The 21,486-nt window shown below is 40.9% G+C and overlaps 1 protein-coding gene across 13 annotated transcripts in view; it reads left to right on the plus strand.

Moving 5' to 3' along the window:
• Positions 1–7,811: 7,811 nt before the first annotated feature.
• The window catches only part of ZNF280D (zinc finger protein 280D), a 127,826-nt gene continuing 114,151 nt past the window's right edge, over positions 7,812–21,486 (plus strand). For 3 of the 13 annotated variants that reach the window (XM_069596419.1, XM_069596430.1, XM_069596429.1), the window contains exons 1-2: positions 7,866–8,193; positions 16,432–16,545. The gene's annotated coding sequence lies outside the window, so the exon portion shown is untranslated. Of the gene's footprint in view, positions 8,194–16,403; positions 16,546–17,239; positions 17,389–21,486 lie in introns of all 13 variants that reach the window. The other 10 variants (XM_069596420.1, XM_069596425.1, XM_070292487.1 and 7 more) reach the window with 8 other exon arrangements.

Here is a 21,486-nt window from a genome sequence, read left to right on the forward strand (position 1 = left end):
CAGTTAGGTGGCAGAAGCCTATTAGTTATTTTCACAAAGAGAATTTAAAATAAAGAATTGTTAAAGCAAAAAGAAAACATTAACTCTTATGGATATAACAACTACAGGAAGCAGCAACCACTTCTAGGACTGAGGGAACTAAGAAAAGATGTTTGAATGACTTGCACAATTTTGTTCATTTTGGGGCTGCTATTACAAAAATACCTCAGATCGGGTAGCTTAAACAACTAACATTTATATCTCACAGATCTAGAGGCTGAGAAGTCGAAGATCAAGGTGTGGCAGAGCTGGAGTCTGGTGAAGTCTTCCTCGCTTGTGGACAGCTGCCTTCTGGCCATATGGAGAGAGAGGGAGGAGGGGGAGAAAGAAGAGAGGAGAGAAGAGGAGAGAACGAGAGAGGCACCTCCCAAAGGCTCTATCTCCAAACACCATCACACTGGGGACTAGGGTTTCAACACAGGGATTTTTGAGGAAGCACATATATGCAGTTCATAACAAACTCTCAGAAGCTTGAAGGATTGGCTCCATGGAGCTCAAACTCAGTCTCTGAGAAAGGGGCACTGATCAGCTAGTGCTGGAATCTCTGAGCTTGGAGGAGAGGAACCACAGAACTGGGACAGTTAGGAGGGGGTGATGGTGGCTGGTGTTGATATCTCTGTGGGGGTGCAATAAGACTAGTTCTGCAAGTGCTGAGAAAGCTGTAAACCGGATTCAACTTCTGCTACTGGAATGAGTTATTGCTGCTGGGACTATAGAAAGTTGCTGGATACATCATGGCAGGAACATAAAACAAACAGAAGTAAACAGGAAGGAGCAAAGCCCTCTTCCTCCTCCAGCCTTGCAGTCTCCTTCAAGTGTCCTCTGTTGGCTGAATATAACAGGGAGCAGCTGGCAAAGCACAAAACTAATTTGCAGGTTCCCAGCTCCTGCATCACAAAGCTGAGTTAAGAAGGGTAGCTTTGCAGATAGTTGAGTTGCGCATAAGCAACTTTAGATAAAAAGCTACAGAGGTAGCTTCGGCCTGATCCTACAGGAGAATTCAGGAGTGTAAAAGATGTCTCAGAGTTTCCCACCCAAGCCAGGGGAGCTAGGGCTTTCATATGCCTACATTTGTCAGTCCTTGGTTAGGAGCTTGCTCTAAAAGGTATTTACCAGGCTACTTCCAGTCTCTGTGAAGGCAGGCAAAGTGACTCCAGTAGGCTAAGCACAGTCCTCTGAAAAAGAGCTGCAGGTCTTGGCTGCTGGACACAAGAGTATCTTGAAACTTGGGGCAAAAGGAGCACCTAAAAAGATGGATAGACATCCAAGAGTCATGGTTGAAGTACCAAAATATTCACTCTGGAGACATCGTTCTAAAAGCTGCCTTATTTCTCTACTTTCTTGATCAAATCTCTCTCTCAATTTAATAGTGGCTACTTTGGAGACACCAGAAAAACATCTATTTCTGCTTTATTGCCTATGCCAAAGACTTTGACTGTGGGGATCACAATGAATTGTGGAAAATTCTGAAAGAGATGGGAATACCAGACCACCTGACCTACCTCTTGAGAAACCTATATGCAGGTCAGGAAGCAACAGTTAGAACTGGACATGGAACAATAGACTGGTTCCAAATAGCAAAAGGAGTACGTCAAGGCTGTATATTGTCACCCTGCTTATTTAACTTCTATACAGAGTACATCATGAGAAACGCTGGGCTGGAAGAAGCACAAGCTGGAATCAAGATTGCCAGGAGAAATATCAGTAACCTCAGATATGCAGATGATACCACCCTTATGGCAGAAAGTGAAGAGGAACTCAAAAGCCTCTTGATGAAAGTGAAAGAGGAGAGTGAAAAAGTTGGCTTAGAGTTCAACATTCAGAAAACAAAGATCATGGCATCTGGTCCCATCACTTCATGGGAAATAGATGGGGAAACAGTAGAAACAGTGTCAGACTTTATTTTGGGGGGCTCCAAAATCACTGCAGATGGTGATTGCAGCCATGAAATTAAAAGACGTTTACTCCTTGCAAAGAAAGTTATGACCAACCTAGATAGCATATTCAAAAGCAGAGACATTACTTTGCCAACAAAGGTCCGTCTAGTCAAGGCTATGGTTTTTCCAGTGGTCATGTATGGCTGTGAGAGTTGGACTGTGAAGAAAGCTGAGTGCCGAAGAATTGATGCTTTTGAACTGTGGTGTTGGAGAAGACTCTTGAGAGGGTGCAAGGAGATCCAACCAGTTCATTCTAAAGGAGATCAGTCCTGGGTGTTCATTGGAAGGACTGATGCTAAAGCTGAAACTCCAATACTTTGGCCACCTCATGCGAAGAGTTGACTCATTGGAAAAGACTCTGATGCTGAGAGGGATTGGGGGCAGGAGGAGAAGGGGACGACAGAGGATGAGATGGCTGGATGGCATTGCTGACTCGATGGACATGAGTTTGAGTGAACTCTGGGAGCTGGTGATGGACAGGGAGGCCTGACGTGCTGCAATTCATGGGGTCACAAAGAGTCGGACATGACTGAGCGACTGAACTGAACTGAACTGAACTGAACTTTGTAGACATGCTAGTTAAAGGGTAAGTTCTGGAAATCTAATGTACAGCATAATACTGTAGTGTATACTAGAAATTTTCTAAGAGGGTAGATTTTAAACTTTCTCACCAGACACACACACACACACACACACACACACACACACACACACAGAGTAACTACCTGAGGTATGAATGTATTAATTAACCTGATTGTGATAATCATTTTACAATGGATATGTATATCAAATCATCATGTTGTTCATTTTTAAGTATATAAAGTTTTGTCAATTATGCCTCAGTGAAGCTGGAAACAGCTACTAACTTGAGGCTATCAAAAGAATAAGTGCTATCCTTATCTGAAATAAAGGAGTAATCTGTTCTTGCCTAAGGTCTGAGTCTTTTTTTTTTTCAAACCTTACTTGGGCTTCCTTGCTCAAAGCCTTTTAAATCACCTCCCTTTCTCTTTGGAATGTAGAAGTATCATGGTTTTAAACCCTGAAAGTCCCCTAAATGCTAGATTCTCTCTATTCCCTTTCATTTCTGTTTGTAATTTGGTTCATTGTCTTCCATGCTAATCTCTTTCTGGTAATACCCTTCTAATCACATAAAGAAATCACCAACATCCACCATTAATACTGCTTTCTGAGCTCTTCCCTTAGAGCTACAAATGATGTACGTATTCTGATCTGCTTTCTGACATATTGTAGGCAACAGTTTCGCCACTGCTTGATATGAATCTAGAGTTATTCAGCCTACTATGTTTCATTTTCCACAGTTTATTGTGATCCACACAGTCAACGGCTTTGGCCTAGTCAATAAAGCAGAAATAGATGCTTTTCTGGAACTTTCTTGCTTTTTCCATGATCCAGCGGATGTTAGCAATTTGATCTCTGGTTCCTCTGCCTTTTCTAAAACCAGCTTGAACATCTGGAAGTTCATGGTTCACGCTTTGCTGAAGCCTGGCTTGGAGAGTTTTGAGCATTACTTTACTAGCGTGTGAGATGAGTGCAATTGTGCAGTAGTTTGAGCATTCTTTGGCATTGCCTTTCTTTAGGATTGGAATGAAAACTGACCTTTTCCAGTCCTGTGGCCACTGCTGAGTTTTCCAAATTTACTGGCATATTGAGTGCAGCACTTTCACAGCATCATCTTTCAGGATTTGAAATAGCTCCATTGGAATTCCATCACCTCCACTAGCTTTGTTCATAGTGATGCTTTCTAAGGCCCACTTGACTTCACATTCCAGGATGTCTGGCTGATGATACCACCTTATAGCAGAAAAGGAAGAGGAACTAAAAAGCCTCTTGATGAAAGTGAAAGAGGAGAGTGAAAAAATTGGCTTAAAGCTCAACATTCAGATAACTAAGATTATGGCATCTGGTCCCATCACTTCATGGGAAATAGATGGGGAAACAGTGGAAACAGTGTCAGACTTTATTTTGGGGAGCTCCAAAATCACTGCAGATAGTGATTGCAGCCATGAAATTAAAAGACGTTTACTCCTTGCAAGGAAAGTTATGACCAACCTAGATAGCATATTCAAAAGCAGAGACATTACTTTGCCAGCAAAGGTCCGTCTAGTCAAGGCTATGGTTTTTCCAGTGGTCATGTATGGATGTGAGAGTTGGACTGTGAAGAAAGCTGAGCACTGAAGAATTGACGCTTTTGAACTGTGGTGGTGGAGAAAACTCTTGAGAGTCCCTTGGACTGCGAGGCGATCCAACCAGTCCATTCTGAAAGAGATCAGTCCTGGGTGTTCTTTGGAAGGAATGATGCTAAAGCTGAAACTCCAGTACTTTGGCCACCTCATGCGAAGAGTTGACTCATTGGAAAAGACCCTGATGCTGGGCAGGAGGAGAAGGGGATGACAGAGGATGAGATGGCTGCATGGCATCACTGACTCGATGGACATGGGTTTGAGTAAACTCTGGGAGTTGGTGATGGAATGGGAGGCCTGGCATGCTGCGATTCATGGGGTTGCAAAGAATCAGACACGACTGAGCGACTGAACTGAACTGAACGTTTCATTATTTCCTACATGACTGCTCTGCTAAACTAATGCCACGTATTTTAGATTTTTGTTACAGTAGGCCATTTCTATTATTAATCAGGGTAGATGATTGTTACTAGTGTAACCAACAAGTCTAAAATTCTAGTGTCTTAACCCAATAAAGATGTATGTTTTGCTGTAAACAGTACAATGAGAATTGATGTGCTCTGTGCAATTATTAAGAGACCCAGGGTCTTTCAATTTAATATTACTGCCATTCCTTAGTTCCTCAGAGCTTTCTGTCTATGACTGACCGATGTATGAAAAACAGAAAGGAACTATAAATCACTGGAGGTTTTAAGGGTCAGGTTTAGATTAGGCAATCACTGCTTCTGTTTACAGTCCACTGGCCAGAAACAGTCACACAGCCTGAAGTAAAAGTAAGGGAGCTAGGAAATGCAGATTTCCTGGATACACAAAGGAAAATAAGATGGCAAATATTTATCCTTGTCCCTACCGTTAGGATAGTTTCGTTTGCAGATAAAGAAAACCAAACTAATAGTGGTTTTTTTCAGGTAGGAAAGCCAGTTTCTCTACTCTTTTATATTTAGTTTTGGAGGGGTCTGCAAGTTAAACTGGGCTTCCCAGGTGGCTCTGCTTTAGTCGTATCTGACTCTGTGCAACCCATAGATGGCAGCCCACCAGGCTCCCCTATCCCTCGGATTCTCCAGGCAAGAACACTGGAGTGAGCTGCCGTTTCCTTCTCCAATGCATGAAATTGAAAAGTGAAAGTGAAGTTGTTCAGTCGTGTCTGACTCTGAGCGACCCCATGGACTGCAGCCTACCAGGCTCCTCCGTCCATGGGGTTTTCCAGGCAAGAATACTGAAGTGGTGTGCCATTCCCTCTCCACCCAGGTGGCTCAGTGATAAAGAATTTGCCAGCCAATGCAGAAGCCGCAGGAGACACGGGTTCGATCCCTGGGCTGGGAAGATCCTCTGGAGGAGGAAATGGCAACCCTACTCCAGTGTTTTTGCCTGGAAAATTTCATGGACGGAGGAGCCTGGCGGGCTACATTCCATGGGGTCACTAAGACTTAGACATGACTGAATAACTGTGCACACTTGCACACAAATTAAAGTGACAAAAGACAGGTGAGCAAGAGAAAAGATTTTAAACATATACCACTTTATGAGAGTTCACAAAGAGATGTGACTTGAAGGGGTAGCTAACATTTGGGGCTTATATACTATTTTAATAGACAAAGGAGAGGTGGAGAAAGGCACTTGTACGAAAACAACTTCTTAAAAGCGGGTTGGGGGAGAGAGGGCATTTATAGGAAAACAAATGACTTTTAGGAAAGATAAATGGGTTCTTAAGAGAATGAAAGTGAAGTCACTCAGTCATGTCCGACTCTGTCACCCCATGGACTGTAGTCTACCAGGCTCTTCAGTCCATGGAATTTTCCAGGCAAGAGTACTGGAGTGGGTTGCCATTTCCTTCTCCAGGGGATCTTCCCAACCCAGGGATTGAACCCGGGTCTCCCACATTGCAGGCAGATGCTTTACCACCTGAGCCACCAGGGAAGAATAGATAGAAGATATGATGGTTTTGTGATAATATCTGTTTAGGTGCGGTGACATTTCTCATAGTCTCCAGTGATGAGTTAGTCTTCCCTGGTTGCTTCCTGAGAGGAGATACGTGTCAGTTGACTTCTTTTGGGAGGGAGGTTCTGCTTTTAGTTAGATAAGGGATTTCAGGAACTTAAACACCTTTAACTAAAAATAATTTTTATGCCACAGTGGCTTATTTTGGACCCCTTTAGCCTAAACAGAAAAGGGAATTCATTAGCTCATATGACAGAGAAGTCTAGCAGTAGAATGGGATTCAGGTTAGGTTTGATTTTGGAGGTTTATGATGCTCTCAGGGATTGACTTATTTTTTCTATGATATATTTGCCCAGCCATTCCTCCTCCACATGTTGGCTTTGCTCTCAGTTGTCTCTCAGTAGCACACACATGAGAAAGGTTGTACCTCTTCTGGTATTCACATTCTAATGCCACATCATCCAGAGAAAGAAAGAACTTCTCTTTTGTTCACAATCAAACAAAAGTCCTGGTCTTTACCCTGATTGATTTATGAAACAGTAACTGTTCAAGGGAGGGAAGGGTATTCTGATCGTTTTAAGTTAGAGGCAATATTCTTGGAGTTGGGGTTGTGATTATTCTGCCCAAATTTGGGTGAACACAATGGAATTGTGGAAGAGGTGGGAAATCACTTATACCCATTACAGTTAGGGAAGAGTGGCATATGATCTCACTTAAGGAGGATGAGTACTATGAGGATACTTAGCATGTACAGAATGTAAAGGGGCAGAAAATACAAGTCAGAAGAAGCACTTAAAAATGATGGAAAGGTGTGGACAGTGTCAAGAGAACCAAGACAGTTGTGTTCTAGATCTGAGCCTGGAGTTTTGAGGATGAATAGTGAAATACATCATTCAGTTTGTTGATTTCACTCTCACCAGATAACCTTTAAAACGTGGCTCCTCATGGAAACATTAATGTGTACACAGTTTTCTGGTTTTCATTGCAGCTATGTTTTTCACCGGAGGCGGGGGAGGAATAAATAGGATTTTTTGTTTATACATCAGTTTTGAGTAAGTTTAGTTGGCATAAATGTGGTAATCAATAAGGAAAAAACTAACGATAAACGCTAGAGAAAAGCTGGGGGGAGTCTAGTTGAGAATGAAGAAACTGATTCAAATATGCAAGAAGAATTAGTACGATCCAGTGGCTGAATGGTGAGTGCAGTGATTGGTGTATATTAAGGATCTAACGAGGCAGATCACTAATTCAGACCACTTCTGAGAGTTAGATCACTACTGTCATCGATCTTGTGAGGACAACTGGGAGAAGAAACTCTCCTTACAGATCAGTACAATGTTTTGCAAGTATTTGTGCAACCAGTATCTTAGCAGGTGTTCTTGTAAATGCACGTGTATTTTGTACTTGTTTTCGTTTTTTAAGATATTACAAGCACCCATGGAAGCTAGGAATTAAAGGAGACGGAAGCAAAAATCGCGTGTTTGAAACAGATTTGGCAAAATTAACCAATTATTAAAAGACCCTTCTCGACTTCTTTTCCTCATCTTGTGTGTCGCCTCCGCTCAGGCACAGTACTTCTTTTTAATGGCGCCTCTTCTTAGACCTTCTTACTTTCCAAGCTTACGGAGAACTAGCTGTTACACACAGGGAGGTCCTGGAACTCGCATTTCCACGTCTTCAGATTCGATGCGGCCCCGATTTCGGGATTGCTGGCCAGCAAGTAGGTGGCACCTACGACCGCTCCGACCCCGACCCAGTCTCTGGCAATCGGCGGCTGCTCGCTCGTGGAGAGCCGCGGGATCCTTCGAGGGCTCGCGACGCGGTGCACATGCCCGCGCCCGCCTCCCGCGTCGGCGAGAAGAAAGGGAGTCCGGACGCGCAGAGGCTGACCCGGAGCCTACCCATGAGGCAGCGCGCTGACTCCACGAGAGCCCCCCCCCCTGCCCACGGTTCGGCCGCCTGCTCCGCAATGGGAGCCGCCGCCGTCGCCGCCGTGTAGTTTTTCGTGCTCCTCCTTTTCCTCCTCCTCTTACTCCTCCTCCTCAGGGCCCCAGTCAGGCCGATCCGCTCCGCTCACGGTAAGCGCCCCCCGCCCCCGCCCGCCCACGCCCGCCCCGCGTTGTAGCAGGCAGAGGCCCTCCCGCGCGGCCTGCGCCGCCTCACTCCGGGGGCGCCGGGCTGGGGGTGTCGGGGCCGGCGCGGGTCGCCGAGAGCGCCCAGGGCGCGGGGGTGGGGACCGGCTGCGCGGCGACGGCCGGACCGCCATCTTGCGCCGGCCCCGGCGGGGGAGGGACACCGGCGCGACGCGGCAGCCGACTCCGGGTGGCGGGCCGGGGCCGCGCAGGCCACCGCTGCCGCCTTCCCGCCCCGCCTCGCCCCCCAGGGCTTATTTGCCCCTGGCCTGGTTTGGGTTTTTCTCTCTGGAGGCTCCTCCCTTGGCCTTCCGTGTATTTTCTGCTGCTGTTTGCCAGGAACCCGTGCGCTTCTCGCTTCGGCTCTCCCCCGAGTCTCGTCAGTCGGAGGCAGAGAGACCAAAGGGCTGCCGAACCTTGAGGCCTCGTGGGCCTTAGGGCCCAGGTTCCCCCGCCCAGGTGACCAGTCATTCCCCGCTCACATCCGCCTTCTTGTCAGAGGGCTTCCCCGCTCTGTCCTAGACATCCCGTTATTGTCTGCAGGAGAGGGGCGCTGAGGAGAAACATGGACTTGGTACACAATTTCCTAACGGAGCTTGCAGGTTCCACTTCTGAGATGGAAAGAATGATCTCATTCTGAGGTTTTATCCTGCTATAGAGATGGAGGGAGTTCGGCATTCCGGACTTCTTTCAAGTGTTAACGTTTTTATGGAACGGTTGACTAGAGAGGAGAAACGTCAAAGTGAAGCCGCTTCTGCAAGCACGCGAGACCTTCGTCTGGGGGGCTTCTCTTTGTTTACCAGGAGTTGTTAGTTTAAAAAAAAATTCTGTGAACCTAAACCTGATTTATTTATTGTTTTCAGTTTGTAAGTGTGTATTAAGAATTTGACGTCTTTTAGCGGCATTAAACCATTAACAAATTGAAACAGAGGACCGATTGAAAGCACAAAAGCCGCCTCTCTGCAGTCGTGAGGAGTCCTTCTTTGGGGAATTGGTTTTCCTATTCAGGCTGTCTTTAAGCAGAAACTTACTGTGCCTGTGGCCAAGGCACTGATGTGCTTAGAGAATTAAACTGGGGCTTTGTGCTCTCAGTGTTTTCAAATATCAGTACAAATACCAGTATAATTGTGTCCTGCATTTGTATCGATCATTGCTACCACCTTGCGATATGTATCTCCTAACCCCTTCTATAGTGATCTGTGATGCTGGAACTGATTTTGCAGGTGAGGAAGGAGAAATCAGGGTGAGAGGTCTTGAATGAAGTCATGGCTAGGAAGCGATAGAGCCGTTTCTTGAATCTTAGGTCTTCTTATTCCTCGTTGAGTGTGCAATTAACTGTTTAATTTTTTTGTGTGAGAATGAGGTGAGTAAGGAAAAGAGCATAGGCACACCTGCAAAATTTGAGAATATTCGGTTGCCCTTTCCGTTGCATTTTTAAGAGTTTATTTCTTAGCTTTATAACTTTTCGTTAATGTAAGTTTTCATGTTATTCTTCCCCCCGACCCCACCATTGAAGAGTTGATTGAATAGCCCGGTTGAGCCCTCATATTACTACCTAGTTTTTACAGTTGTTACTCTTTTGCCACATTTGCTTTATCTGCTTATCTCGGTTATTTTTCGTGAACATTTTCAAAGCATATTTCATACATCATGGCAGTTCACACTTAAGTACTGTATGTGTGTCATTATGTATAGACAATATCATAATCACACTTAAGAATAATTCCTACATAATCCCTGATAGTATTCTTGTCTAGAGAATCCCGTGGACAGAAGAGCCTGGTGGGCTGCTGTCCATAGGGTTGCACAAGGTTGAACACGACTGAAGCAATGGAGGATGGATTGCATGCATTGGAGAAGGAAATGGCAGCCCACTCCAATGTTCTTGCCTGGAGAATCCCAGGGAGAGGGGAGCCTGGTGGGCTGCCATTTATGGGGTTGCACAGAGTTGGCCATGACTAAAGGGACTTAGCAGCAGCAGCAGCAATCCCTGATAATATAATGTGTGTAGGTAATATGTATTCTCATGTTCTTCATATATTCCCTGTTGTCCTCAAAATTTTCTTTTTAGTCATTTATTTTGGAACCAGTATCCAATCATGCATTCCATTTGTGTTAGTTTCTTTTAATTTAGTGTAGTTCCTTTTTTTTTTTTAATGGCATTGACATTTTGAAGAGACCAGGCCATAGGCTTGTAGAATAACCTACATTCTGTATTTTACTGACAGTTTCTTCCTCATGGGGTTTAATTGTATCCTGTATTCGCTATATTTTCTATAAACTTGAAGTTAGGTCTAAAGGCTTGAGTAGATCAGGCTAAATAATTTTGGCAAAAATACTTAACAAGTCATGCAGTGTGCTGCACATTATACAATATCAGAAGGCACATAAAGTGGTATTATCCCGTTGGTAATCCTAAATTTGATCTCTTGGGTATGATGGTGACAGACTATCTGTCCATTGTAAGCATTTCCCTTTGCAATTAGCAGATAATCTGTGGGCTGATATTTTGGCACTGGTATTTGGTATGAATTTAACTGCAGTGATCTGATAACACAGTAGGGAGCAATCCTCTAGAAATGGATGTTTGAGAATGAAGGAGGGGAGCAGTTTTGAAGGATAGAACTGACTTACCTAGTTTAGGGATCTTGGAATTGCTGCTCCAGTTGGTACCAGAGATAGGGAAGAGGGGACAGAAAGTAGGTATTAGACTTTGCTTCCTTTGAAAGTTTGCTCAAGACCCTCATAGCAGTGGTGAGCTTTGAGAAATAGAAACTTCTGTGCTGAAAGACTACAAACCACAGCTTTCCCAGTTAAACTCATTCTTTCCAGTTAGGCTATCTGGTCCAGTCCTGCTTGTTAGTCCAGTGTTTTACTACTCAGCATTGGCTTTCTTAGTAGGGGTGAGGACGTCAAAGAAAATGAATAAACCATTTTGTGCACTTCTTTACCACACTGTTCTTTTTTTATTTAGAACTATACCAAGATTTCTTTTTCTATAGTAATTGGGCAGGGACTATACCTACATGGAATACCAATTTTTTAAAAGTAGAAAGTAAATGATAATTTTAGATGACAGGAAATTGGAGATTGTTGACAACATATTTTGTTATTTCAGAAATAACTTTTGGATGATGAGAAATATTTATGACATACTCATTAATTAAATATATAGTCCTGAATAGTTTATTTTTCCTGCTTTAGAATACTCAAAAATACTTGATTTTTCAGTCAAATTGTTTTAAAGATATATATAATGACTTGATTTACTTGGCAACTTCTATCAAAAATGTGTGCTTGAAATTTTTACTGATTTTTGCAAAGTAGTTGTTTTAAGGATTCTTTTAATTCTCATTATACCAGGAAAAATTATTATCAATCTTTATTTTCTAGATCAAAAGGAATTATTTTTTTAAACATTTTAAATTATTTTATATAATTATATATCATCATGTAATTTGAATATAATTTACAGAAGGATAGAGGTAATGTGGGCTTCTCTGGTGACTCAGTGGTAAAGAACCTTCCAGCCAGTACAGAAGATGCAGGTTCAATCCCTGGGTTGGGAAGATCCCTTAGAGAAGGAAATGACAACCCACTCTAGTATTCTTGCTTAGGAAATCCCATGGATGGAGGATCCTGGTGGGGTACAGTCCGTGGGGTTGCAAAAAGTTGGACATGACTGAGTGACTAAACAGCAAAGGAATAGTGTAAAACAACTTATTTGAACTTTTAATAAGAATTTCAACATAACATTTTTGTGTGTGTACTTACAAATAAATAAAAAATACATTTCATGCATCTAATTAAATATTACCCCTATAATTAATATGCATCACATTTGAGTTCTCTTGACAAATACTGTATTTGTAACATGATTTTTTTTTTCAGTTTTTTATTCACACAAAGAGCATCTTCCTTTATTCTTCCCACTTAGACCTTAGAATATTTTGGTTAGAGGGTGAGATAGAATTCTCTTATAGTTCCCATAAGTGCTTTTCCTAGTTGCATGAGGAATGTTCTTGGTAACTTATGGTTTTGTAATTGAAGCTTTCTTCATATAATGATAGTAATATTAGTCATAGGCCATCATCTTCAAGTCATTTTTTAAGTATGCTGCTGCTAAGTCACTTGAGTCGTGTCCGACTCTCTGGCGACCTCATAGATGGCAGCCTATCAGGCTCCCCCGTCCCCGGGATTCTCCAGGCAAGAACGCTGGAGTGGGTTGCCATTTCCTTCTTCAGTGCGTGAAAGTGAAGTTGCTCAGTTATGTCTGACCCTCAGCAACCCCATGGACAGCAGCCTACCAGGCTCCTCCGTCCATGGGATTTTCCAGGCAAGAGTACTGGAGTGGGGTGCCATTGCTGTTTTTAAGTATAGTTGACCCTTGAACAACATGAGTTTGAACTTCAGGTCCATGTGGATTTTCTTTTTCAGTAAAAATGCTGCAGTATTATATGATCAGCAGTTGGGTTGAATCCAAGTATTTGGAATCATGCATACAGAGGTGCCAACTATTACACACTGATTTTCAACTGAGCAGGGCCTAAACCCTGTGTTGTTCAGCTCATGGATAGGTCTTGACTTTCTTAATCAGTATCTATCCCTCCTTTACCCTTTTTATATAATATAACTCTCTCCAGGTTAACTTATACAGGGTTTAAAAAAACTCATTGATACTTGAGAATGCATTGAACTGAGAAGAGTTCTAAGTTGTTTTTTTTTTTTTAATTTTAAAATTATTTTATATATTTAAATGTTTTAGTTGTATAGTGTGTGGGCTTTCTCTACTTGTGGCATCTGGGATCTTAGTCTCCCACCCAGGGATTGATCCCACGTCCCCTGAGTTAGAAGGTGGATTCTTAACCATGGGACCACCAGGGAAGTCCTGAGAGAACTAATTTTTCTTAGGGCAGTAAGAATCATTAAATATGTTTGAAAACCAGATTACATGCAGTTAACTTCTCTTGCTTTTCCTTTGTGAAATTTCACAGAAGTTCAACCTTGTTCTTTCTGATACTGCCAACTAAGGAAAGTTTCTTGATAGATAATACTAAGCCAATTCTAAACTTACAAAAATTTGTTACAAGTTGTATTTCTGATAGAATTTTCAGATTCTTTTGTTAGTTCTTGAGAGGCTGTTGGTTCTGCTCTCATCCCTTTTCTGAATCACTCTATGCATTTTTCAAGCTTACAGTGTTACACTGTCATAAATTGCCTAGAGTTTTAGTCTGTGTTTTCCAGATTTGAAGTTTACTTAAAATAGGCAACATTGTCTGCATATGACTAATTCTTCAACTGTCATATATGAATCTGGAATATAGTGATTTGAGATTTCAGATATTTCCCTGTAGGTTCGTTCTTATCATTCCTTCTGGGTCTTCTTTTTGCAATGTGCATCCTCGAATGCAATACTTCAAGAATTTTTTGAAAACTTGTATGGTTCAACATTTTGCTGAAGGGAAGATGGCCATCTTTACTTCCTAATTGCAAGGTATTTCCAGTTTTAGATTTGTAGACACCAATTAGAATAATCCAGTGAATTAAAAAATTCTCTGCATTGCCTGTTTCTTTCTAGTCAGCATTGTATACATCTACATTTAATACTTCTCCACTTAAGAACTGTATCAAGTTTAATTTTAGCCCACGGACATGAAGGATGAAAGAATACTGTCACATGTCCTTTTGCATTCTTATAAAAATTTTGCATGATGAAGCTTTTCCTGCTGAATGAGAATACTGTATTTCCTTTTAGTTTTTAGAAATATTGTTTACTCATTTTTGAGTTTGAGAAAATCTGTCTAGGGACTTAGTCTAATCTAGACTTAGCCTGAGAGTTCCCAAATTTCACTGTCATTATTACAGTCTGAAGTGCTTCTTTAGGTTCATCTAATAATTTTGAAATGTCTCCTCTGTCAGTTTTCATCTGTTCAATTATGGACAGAAAATTAAAAGTTCTGAGTTCTTTATTTATTGGCTATGCTGGACCATTGTTGCTTCGAGGGCTTTTTCTCTAGTTTCACTGAGTGGGGGCCAGGCTCCGGTTGTGGTGTGTGGGCTTCTCATTGCAGTGGCTTCTCTTGTTGTTGAACCTGGGTCACATGGGCTTCAGTAGTTGAGGTTTCCAGGCTCTAGAGCACAGGCTCAGTAGTTGTAGTACATGGACTTTGTTGCTCAGTGGCATGTGGGATCTTTCTGGACCAAGGATCCAACCTATGGCTCCTGTGTTGGCAAGTGGATTCTTTACCACTGAGCTACCAGTGAAGCCCCCAAGTTCTGAGCTCTCAACCATAGTCAATGAGAACTAGAAGCTGATGAAAGGATCTGCCCCCTAAAATATGCCACTTTGACAAATGGATTATTTTGAGTGGAGGGTAATTGAGAATCAACAAATGTGGAACTGCAGTAAGAGTCGCCACCAACCCCCTCCCCCTGCCCCCCACATCAATTGCCTAAAATCAGGGCATACATTTCTTTTTTGAAGGCTTTCCCATCACCTGCCAGAAAGTAAAGAGTGACTCTTAATATTTAAGATGGAGAGTTGATACTGAGATGAGTTTCCATAAACAGACTCAACTAAAATAACCCTTACCTTCCATTAGTTCTGCCACATAGTTGCTAATCTCCCCCCCCCCAATTTATTGTCTCTTAAAGCCCCAATTCCCTTTCCTTTGTTTAAATGATATATACTCTGAATCTTAACTGCTTCTTTGAGTTTTACTTCTTTTCTGTGAACTCTAGTGTATGTAAATATTAATAAAAAATAATGTGTTTTTTCTCCTGTTGACTTGTCTTTTGTTAATTTAATTCACAGGCCACAGATATTGCATCCTAAAAGGGTATAAGTAAAGTCTTTCCTTCCTGACACAGACTACAAAGATAATGCCTCCAGTCTTCTATACCTTTTTGGAAGCTGATGCAGTATTTTGTGCCAAACAATAGGAAAACTCAAAAGAAGAGGAGAAAGGCAAAGCATAATGTATTAGTGATGATGTATTTCACTTTTGCATTATCCTTCTAGGCAGTTAAATCATTCTTCTGTTTTATTATTTTAGTTTTTTTTTTTTTTTAAAAGCATAGTTGGGAAAAATTGATGTTCAGCAGTGAAATAACACCTAGGATGAAGGAATTAGCAAAATATTTTAAGGTGCAGGAAAAATAATACCACTCAGATTCCATAATGTATCTTAGATTTATAAAAGTATTCTATGGGTTCACATAGTAATTATAAGATAGAATGAGTTTTATTCTATTTTAAAGTAATAAGTACATTTTCCCTTTGTTTGAAGATCTCTTGGAAACAATAGAATTCATAAAATGTCAATTTTTAAAACTAGAACTGCTAAAGAAAGAAAATTAAAACTGAAACTGTTCCTATGGACTCTGATAGTATGCCGAAGGTTGATGGTTAATTTGGACGGTAAGATACAGAGTTCCAATGCCTTCCAACTCACACATGAAACCTGCTTGCCTCCTGCTACCATTATAGGTTTTCCACTTCTTTGCATTCCTTCACTAATGGAGTAAGGGTTCTAGAAGGCGTTCCCTTTACCATGTATCTATTAATATTAACATCCTGTGAAGCTAGAGTTCCCTCACTTCACCAGAACAAGGTAGTATAACAGATTGAATACAGAAGCAAATAAGAGAATCCAGCTGCCTCTGAACACAGGTGTTAAAATTAATAAGATTTGCAAAAATGGAAAACAGTGCCATCTTCTAAATTTTTGTTTTGGAAAATACAGCTGTTTTTCATAAAAGTATTTGTGTTAATATGCAGTGTGTTTGTTATAGTCACTTTTAAGTAAATTAATATATATTTCTTAAATTTCTCAGGTTGACTTTGTAGGTTTCATCCTTAGAAAATCAACTATACTGTTGGGTTTTATTTTGGCCAGATTTGATTTCTTCAGCATGTTGTGAATGTCTTTCTGTTGAGGGATATTAACCAATGCAAGTATTGTTAGTCTATGACATAATTTGCTCCTTGTTTCTAAGGCTTTATCTTGTATTTCTTATTTTGTAGGTATTTGTTCTTAACCTTTGGCAAGTTTGAGAAGCAAAACCTGGAGGGTTTGGTAGCAGTCTGGGAATTTTAGATATATCCTAATCCCTGTCTCTTTTGTTTACTCACTCATTTTGCTTTTCCTGTTTAGGGTTTAATATCTGACTTTCAACTTTCAGATTGCTGACTGCTGATAGAAAGGTCTTTATGGAAAAAAGTACAGCATGGAAGTGGCTTTGTTAAATTCCGTGAGGAAAAATAAATAATCTCCCAACTTTATTGAATAGAAAAAGGTAAATAAGAAAATTGACACTACATTGTTAGTATTCATGTTCTTTAGAGAGGAAGATATCTTTCTAATCTTTCATTTCTTTATTTAAAATTTTTTAAATTATGAAAGTATAATAATGCATTTATAGGAGACTCGAAAAATACAGAATATAGTTCCACTGTACTTTACAGTTTTTTAAAAATAGATTAAGATTTTTAGTTGGAGTTTCGATATCAAACTCTCAAAAATTAATAGAATAAATATATAGAAAAGTAGAAGAATATAGTAGACCTGAAAAGCGCCATGAACCAGTTCAACATAATTAAGATTTATACAATTTTCACAGAACAGTAGGATACAAATTCTGTTCAAATTCCCATAGACTCTAAACTGGGAGACACTAGAACATATCCAAAGACATAAAATAAGGTGCAAGGTTCATTTCATTTTTTTAATGTAGTGTTTTGTTGGTTGTAATGTGTTTCATGATTATATTTCTTCCTCAAAACAAATGGTTTTTGGAGATGGGTGGTATTATTATCGCCTGTCCTTTATAGATGAGAAAATTGAGTCTTAGAAAAAGTTTATTTCAGTCATTGTAATAATTACTGGGTACCACACAGTACATATTTTTTGTAAGATATGATGCTTTGGCCTTCCCTCACTTCAGCCTCAGCCTTTCTGGCTCAGAATTATGTGTTCTCTTCTTGGGTTAGACAGTGTAAGCTGAGCAGCACAACTTCTAGTGGAAGTGCCAGCTCCTAGAGCATTTGGCTTATTCTGTGCTCCATTGCATTCTGGAAGCCTCTGGCACTGGGATAACCCAGCTCTCCCTGTATTGGTGGAGTTACTGAGTTTGGAATTGGTATGTGACACAATAAAAGCATTATTTCAGGGAATTGATAATTTGATGATTTTGTATTGAATGGATGAAAGCAGATCTGGATGCTGAGAGACAATATAAAGTGAATCTTGTAAATCTGTTGCTATAAGTGTGCAGGTCTTAGGGCCTGAACAAGTACTTACAAATGGAAAGGCAAGGTTGGTTGTGGGAAATATTTTGAAGAAAGACTATAGAACTGAGGAATTGATAAGATATGATTAATGAAAGAGGGAAACATTGGAAAAAGTGCAAAAGGATGACAGTTTCATTTGTTACATTGTATTTGAGAGTTTCTGGAAAATATTTAGGTATAGTAGGTAGATTACTAAAATTCTTCATTTCTAACTCCTAAGATGAACTTTCATAATTCCACTTTTTCATTTAGGGCAAGTTTTTTTTTTTTTAAACTGAAGTAGTAATAAATTCCCCTTTTCCTTCAGTCTAGGCCAAAAGTTTTTGTATACTAGATGTTTACAGTATTCAAGTTGGAAGGATCCTTAGGGATCTTGAAAGTGATTGTCTTCAATTGCATAATGCTTGAATTTTTCATTTTTCTTTAGTGATCTATCACATCTCAAGTTCATCTAATTTCCTGATATTTTAACTGCTGATTGTTTTGTATATGTAATCTGCCTCCCTATTATTCTGATTTTGTTCTTTGTGTAGGCAAATAGTATGTGGTTGAAATCTTCAGCCTTTGAAGTGTCTAGGTTTGAATCCTTGCTCAACCACTTAATTGTGTTTCTTTGGGCAAGGTACTTAACCTCTATAATTGGATTTCCACAGCTATAAAGCAAGGATAGTAATAGTGTCATAAAGGTTTTTGAGGATTAGATGAAATAATGAGTATTTAATTAATTAGCAAATGGTAATGATAATTATTATACATAATAACATTATTATAACTTATAGTAGATGTAATGAGCTAAGTAGTTGTTTTTAAGCTAAAACTAGAAATGAATTCTCTGGTTTACTCAAAAGCAAGTAAATATTAGCAGTGTTGTTATTGTTATTATCATCACTTGAGCCACAGGATCAAGTCTTTCTCTTGCCTTTTTTCTTAGGACAAACTTTAAAATATCTGTAAACAGCTTTCATTTTTGCCACCCCTGCCCCAGTCTTATGTTTTTTCTAGGTTAGAAATCTTAATCTTGGGACAAAGCTTTAATTCTAATTCCTGCTAGTGGACGTTTGTTGTTCTTGCTACTCAACATCCATTCACCCTTAAGACCCTTACTTGGTAACACAGGTGTTGATTTTCCCTTAGGGAACCATCCCCTCCTCCACAAAAGTTACTTTGTGGTTGTGTGTCTGTTACCAGGGGGATCGATAGTGATTGATTTAGGGAAGGGTATAGGGGACTGGAATGCAAAAGTAGGAAGTCAAGAAACACCTGGAGTAACAGGCGAATTTGGCCTTGGAATACGGAATGAAACAGGGCAAAGACTAATAGAGTTTTGCCAAGAAAATGCACTGGTCATAGCAAACACCCTCTTCCAACAACACAAGAGAAGACTCTACACATGGACATCACCAGATGGTCAACACCGAAATCAGATTGATTATATTCTTTGCAGCCAAATATGAAGAAGCTCTATACAGTCAACAAAAACAAGACCAGGAGCTGACTGTGGCTCAGATCATGAACCCCTTATTACCAAATTCAGACTCAAATTCAAGAAAGCAGGGAAAACCGCTAGACCATTCAGGTATGACCTAAATCAAATCCCTTATGATTGTACAGTGGAAATGAGAAATAGATTTAAGGGACTAGATCTGTTAGATAGAGTACCTGATGAACTATGGAATGAGGTTCGTGACATTGTACAGGAGACAGGTATCAAGACCCTCCCCATGGAAAAGAAATGCAAAAAAGCAAAATGGCTGTCTGGGGAGGCCTTACAAATAGCTGTGACAAGAAGAGAGGTGAAAAGCAAAGGAGAAAAGGAAAGATATAAGCATCTGAATGCAGAGTTCCAAAGAATAGCAAGAAGAGATAAGAAAGGCTTCTTCAGTGATCAATGCAAAGAAATAGAGGAAAAGAACAGAATGGGAAAGACCAGAGATCTCTTCAAGAAAATTAGAGATACCAAGGGAACATTTCATGCAAAGATGGGCTCGATAAAGGACAGAAATGGCATGGACCTAACAGAAGCAGAAGATATTAAGAAGAGGTGGCAAGAATACACAGAAGAACTGTTCAAAAAAGATCTTCATGACCCAGATAATCACGATGGTGTGATCACTCTCCTAGAGCCAGACATCCTGGAATGTGAAGTCAGGTGGGCCTTAGAAAGCATCACTACGAACAAAGCTAGTGGATGTCGTGGAATTCCAGTTGAGCTCTTTCAAATCCTGAAAGATGATGCTGTGAAAGTGCTGCACTCAGTATGCCAGCAAATTTGGAAAACTCACCAGTGGCCACGGGACTGGAAAAGGTCAGTTTTCCTTCCAATCCCAAAGAAAGGCAATGCCAAAGAATGCTCAAACTACCGCACCATTGCACTCATCTCACATGCTAGTAAAGTAATGCTCAAAATTCTCCAAGCCAGGCTTCAGCAATATGTCAACTGTGAACTTCCTGATGTTCAAGCTGGTTTTAGAAAAGGCAGAGGAACCAAAGATCAGATTGCCAACATCCGCTGGATCATGGTAAAAGCAAGAGAGTTCCAGGAAAACATCTATTTCTGCTTTATTGACTATGCCAAAGCCTTTGACTGTGTGGATCACGATAAGCTGTGGAAGATTCTGAGAGAGATGGGAATACCAGGCCATCTGACCTGCCTCTTGAGAAATCTGTATGCAGGTCAGGAAGCAACAGTTAGAACTGAACATGGAACAACAGACTGGTTCCGAATAGGAAAAGGAGTATGTCAAGGGTGTATATTGTCACCCTGCTTATTTAACTTATATGCAGAGTACATCATAAGAAACGCTGGGCTGGAAGAAACACAAGCTGGAATCAAGATTGCTGGGAGAAATATCAGTAACCTCAGATATGCAGATGACACCACCCTTATGGCAAAACGTGAAGAGAAACTCAAAAGCCTCTTGATGAAAGTGAAAGAGGAGAGTGAAAAAGTTGGCTTAAAGCTCAACATTCAGAAAACGAAGATCATGGCATCTGGTCCCATCACTTCACTGGAAACAGATGGGGAAACAGTGGAAACAGAGTCAGGCTTTATTTTGGGGGGCTCGAAAATCACTGCAGATGGTGACTGCAGCCATGAAATTAAAAGATGCTTACTCCTTGGAAGAAAAGTTATGACCAATCTAGATAGCATATTGAAGAGCAGAGACGTTACTTTTCCGACTAAGGTCCATCTAGTCAAGGCTATGGTTTTTCCTGTGGTCATGTATGGGTGTGAGAGTTGGACTGTGAAGAAGGCTGAGCGCTGAAGAATTGATGCCTTTGAACTGTGGTGTTGGAGAAGACTCTTGAGAGTCCCTTGGACTGCAAGGAGATCCATCCAGTCCATTCTGAAGGAGATCAGCCCTGGGATTTCTTTGGAAGGAATGATGCTAAAGCTGAAACTCCAGTACTTTGGCCACTTCATGCGAAGAGTTGACTCATTGGAAAAGACATGCTGGGAGGGATTGGGGGCAGGAGGAGAAGGGGACGACCGAGGATAAGATGGCTGGATGGCATCACTGACTCGATGGACGTGAGTCTGAGTGAACTTTAGGAGTCGGTGATGGACAGGGAGGCCTGGCGTGCTGCGATTCATGGGGTCACAAACAGTCAGATACGACTGAGCGACTGAACTGAACTGAACTGAACTGATATGACTTTAGCCAAGCCAGTCAACTTGGGTTAGAGCTGGTCCTGTTATCATTGTCCAAGTCTTGAATGTTGGAAGGTGTTGGAGCTGCAGTTTGTTCTTGGTGATGGTGTTGTTTAGTCACTAAATCATGTCCTACTCTTCTGTAACCCCATGTAATTTGTCAAGCTCCTATGTCAATGGGAAACCCAGGCAAGAATACTGGAGGGGGTTGCCATTTCCTTCTCCAGGGGATCTTACTGACTAGGAATCGAACCTGTGTCTCCTGCATTGTCAGGTGGATTCTTAACCACTGAAC

This window comes from Ovis canadensis, chromosome 7 (genome assembly GCF_042477335.2).
Source record: "Ovis canadensis isolate MfBH-ARS-UI-01 breed Bighorn chromosome 7, ARS-UI_OviCan_v2, whole genome shotgun sequence".
NCBI lineage: Eukaryota > Metazoa > Chordata > Mammalia > Artiodactyla > Bovidae > Ovis > Ovis canadensis.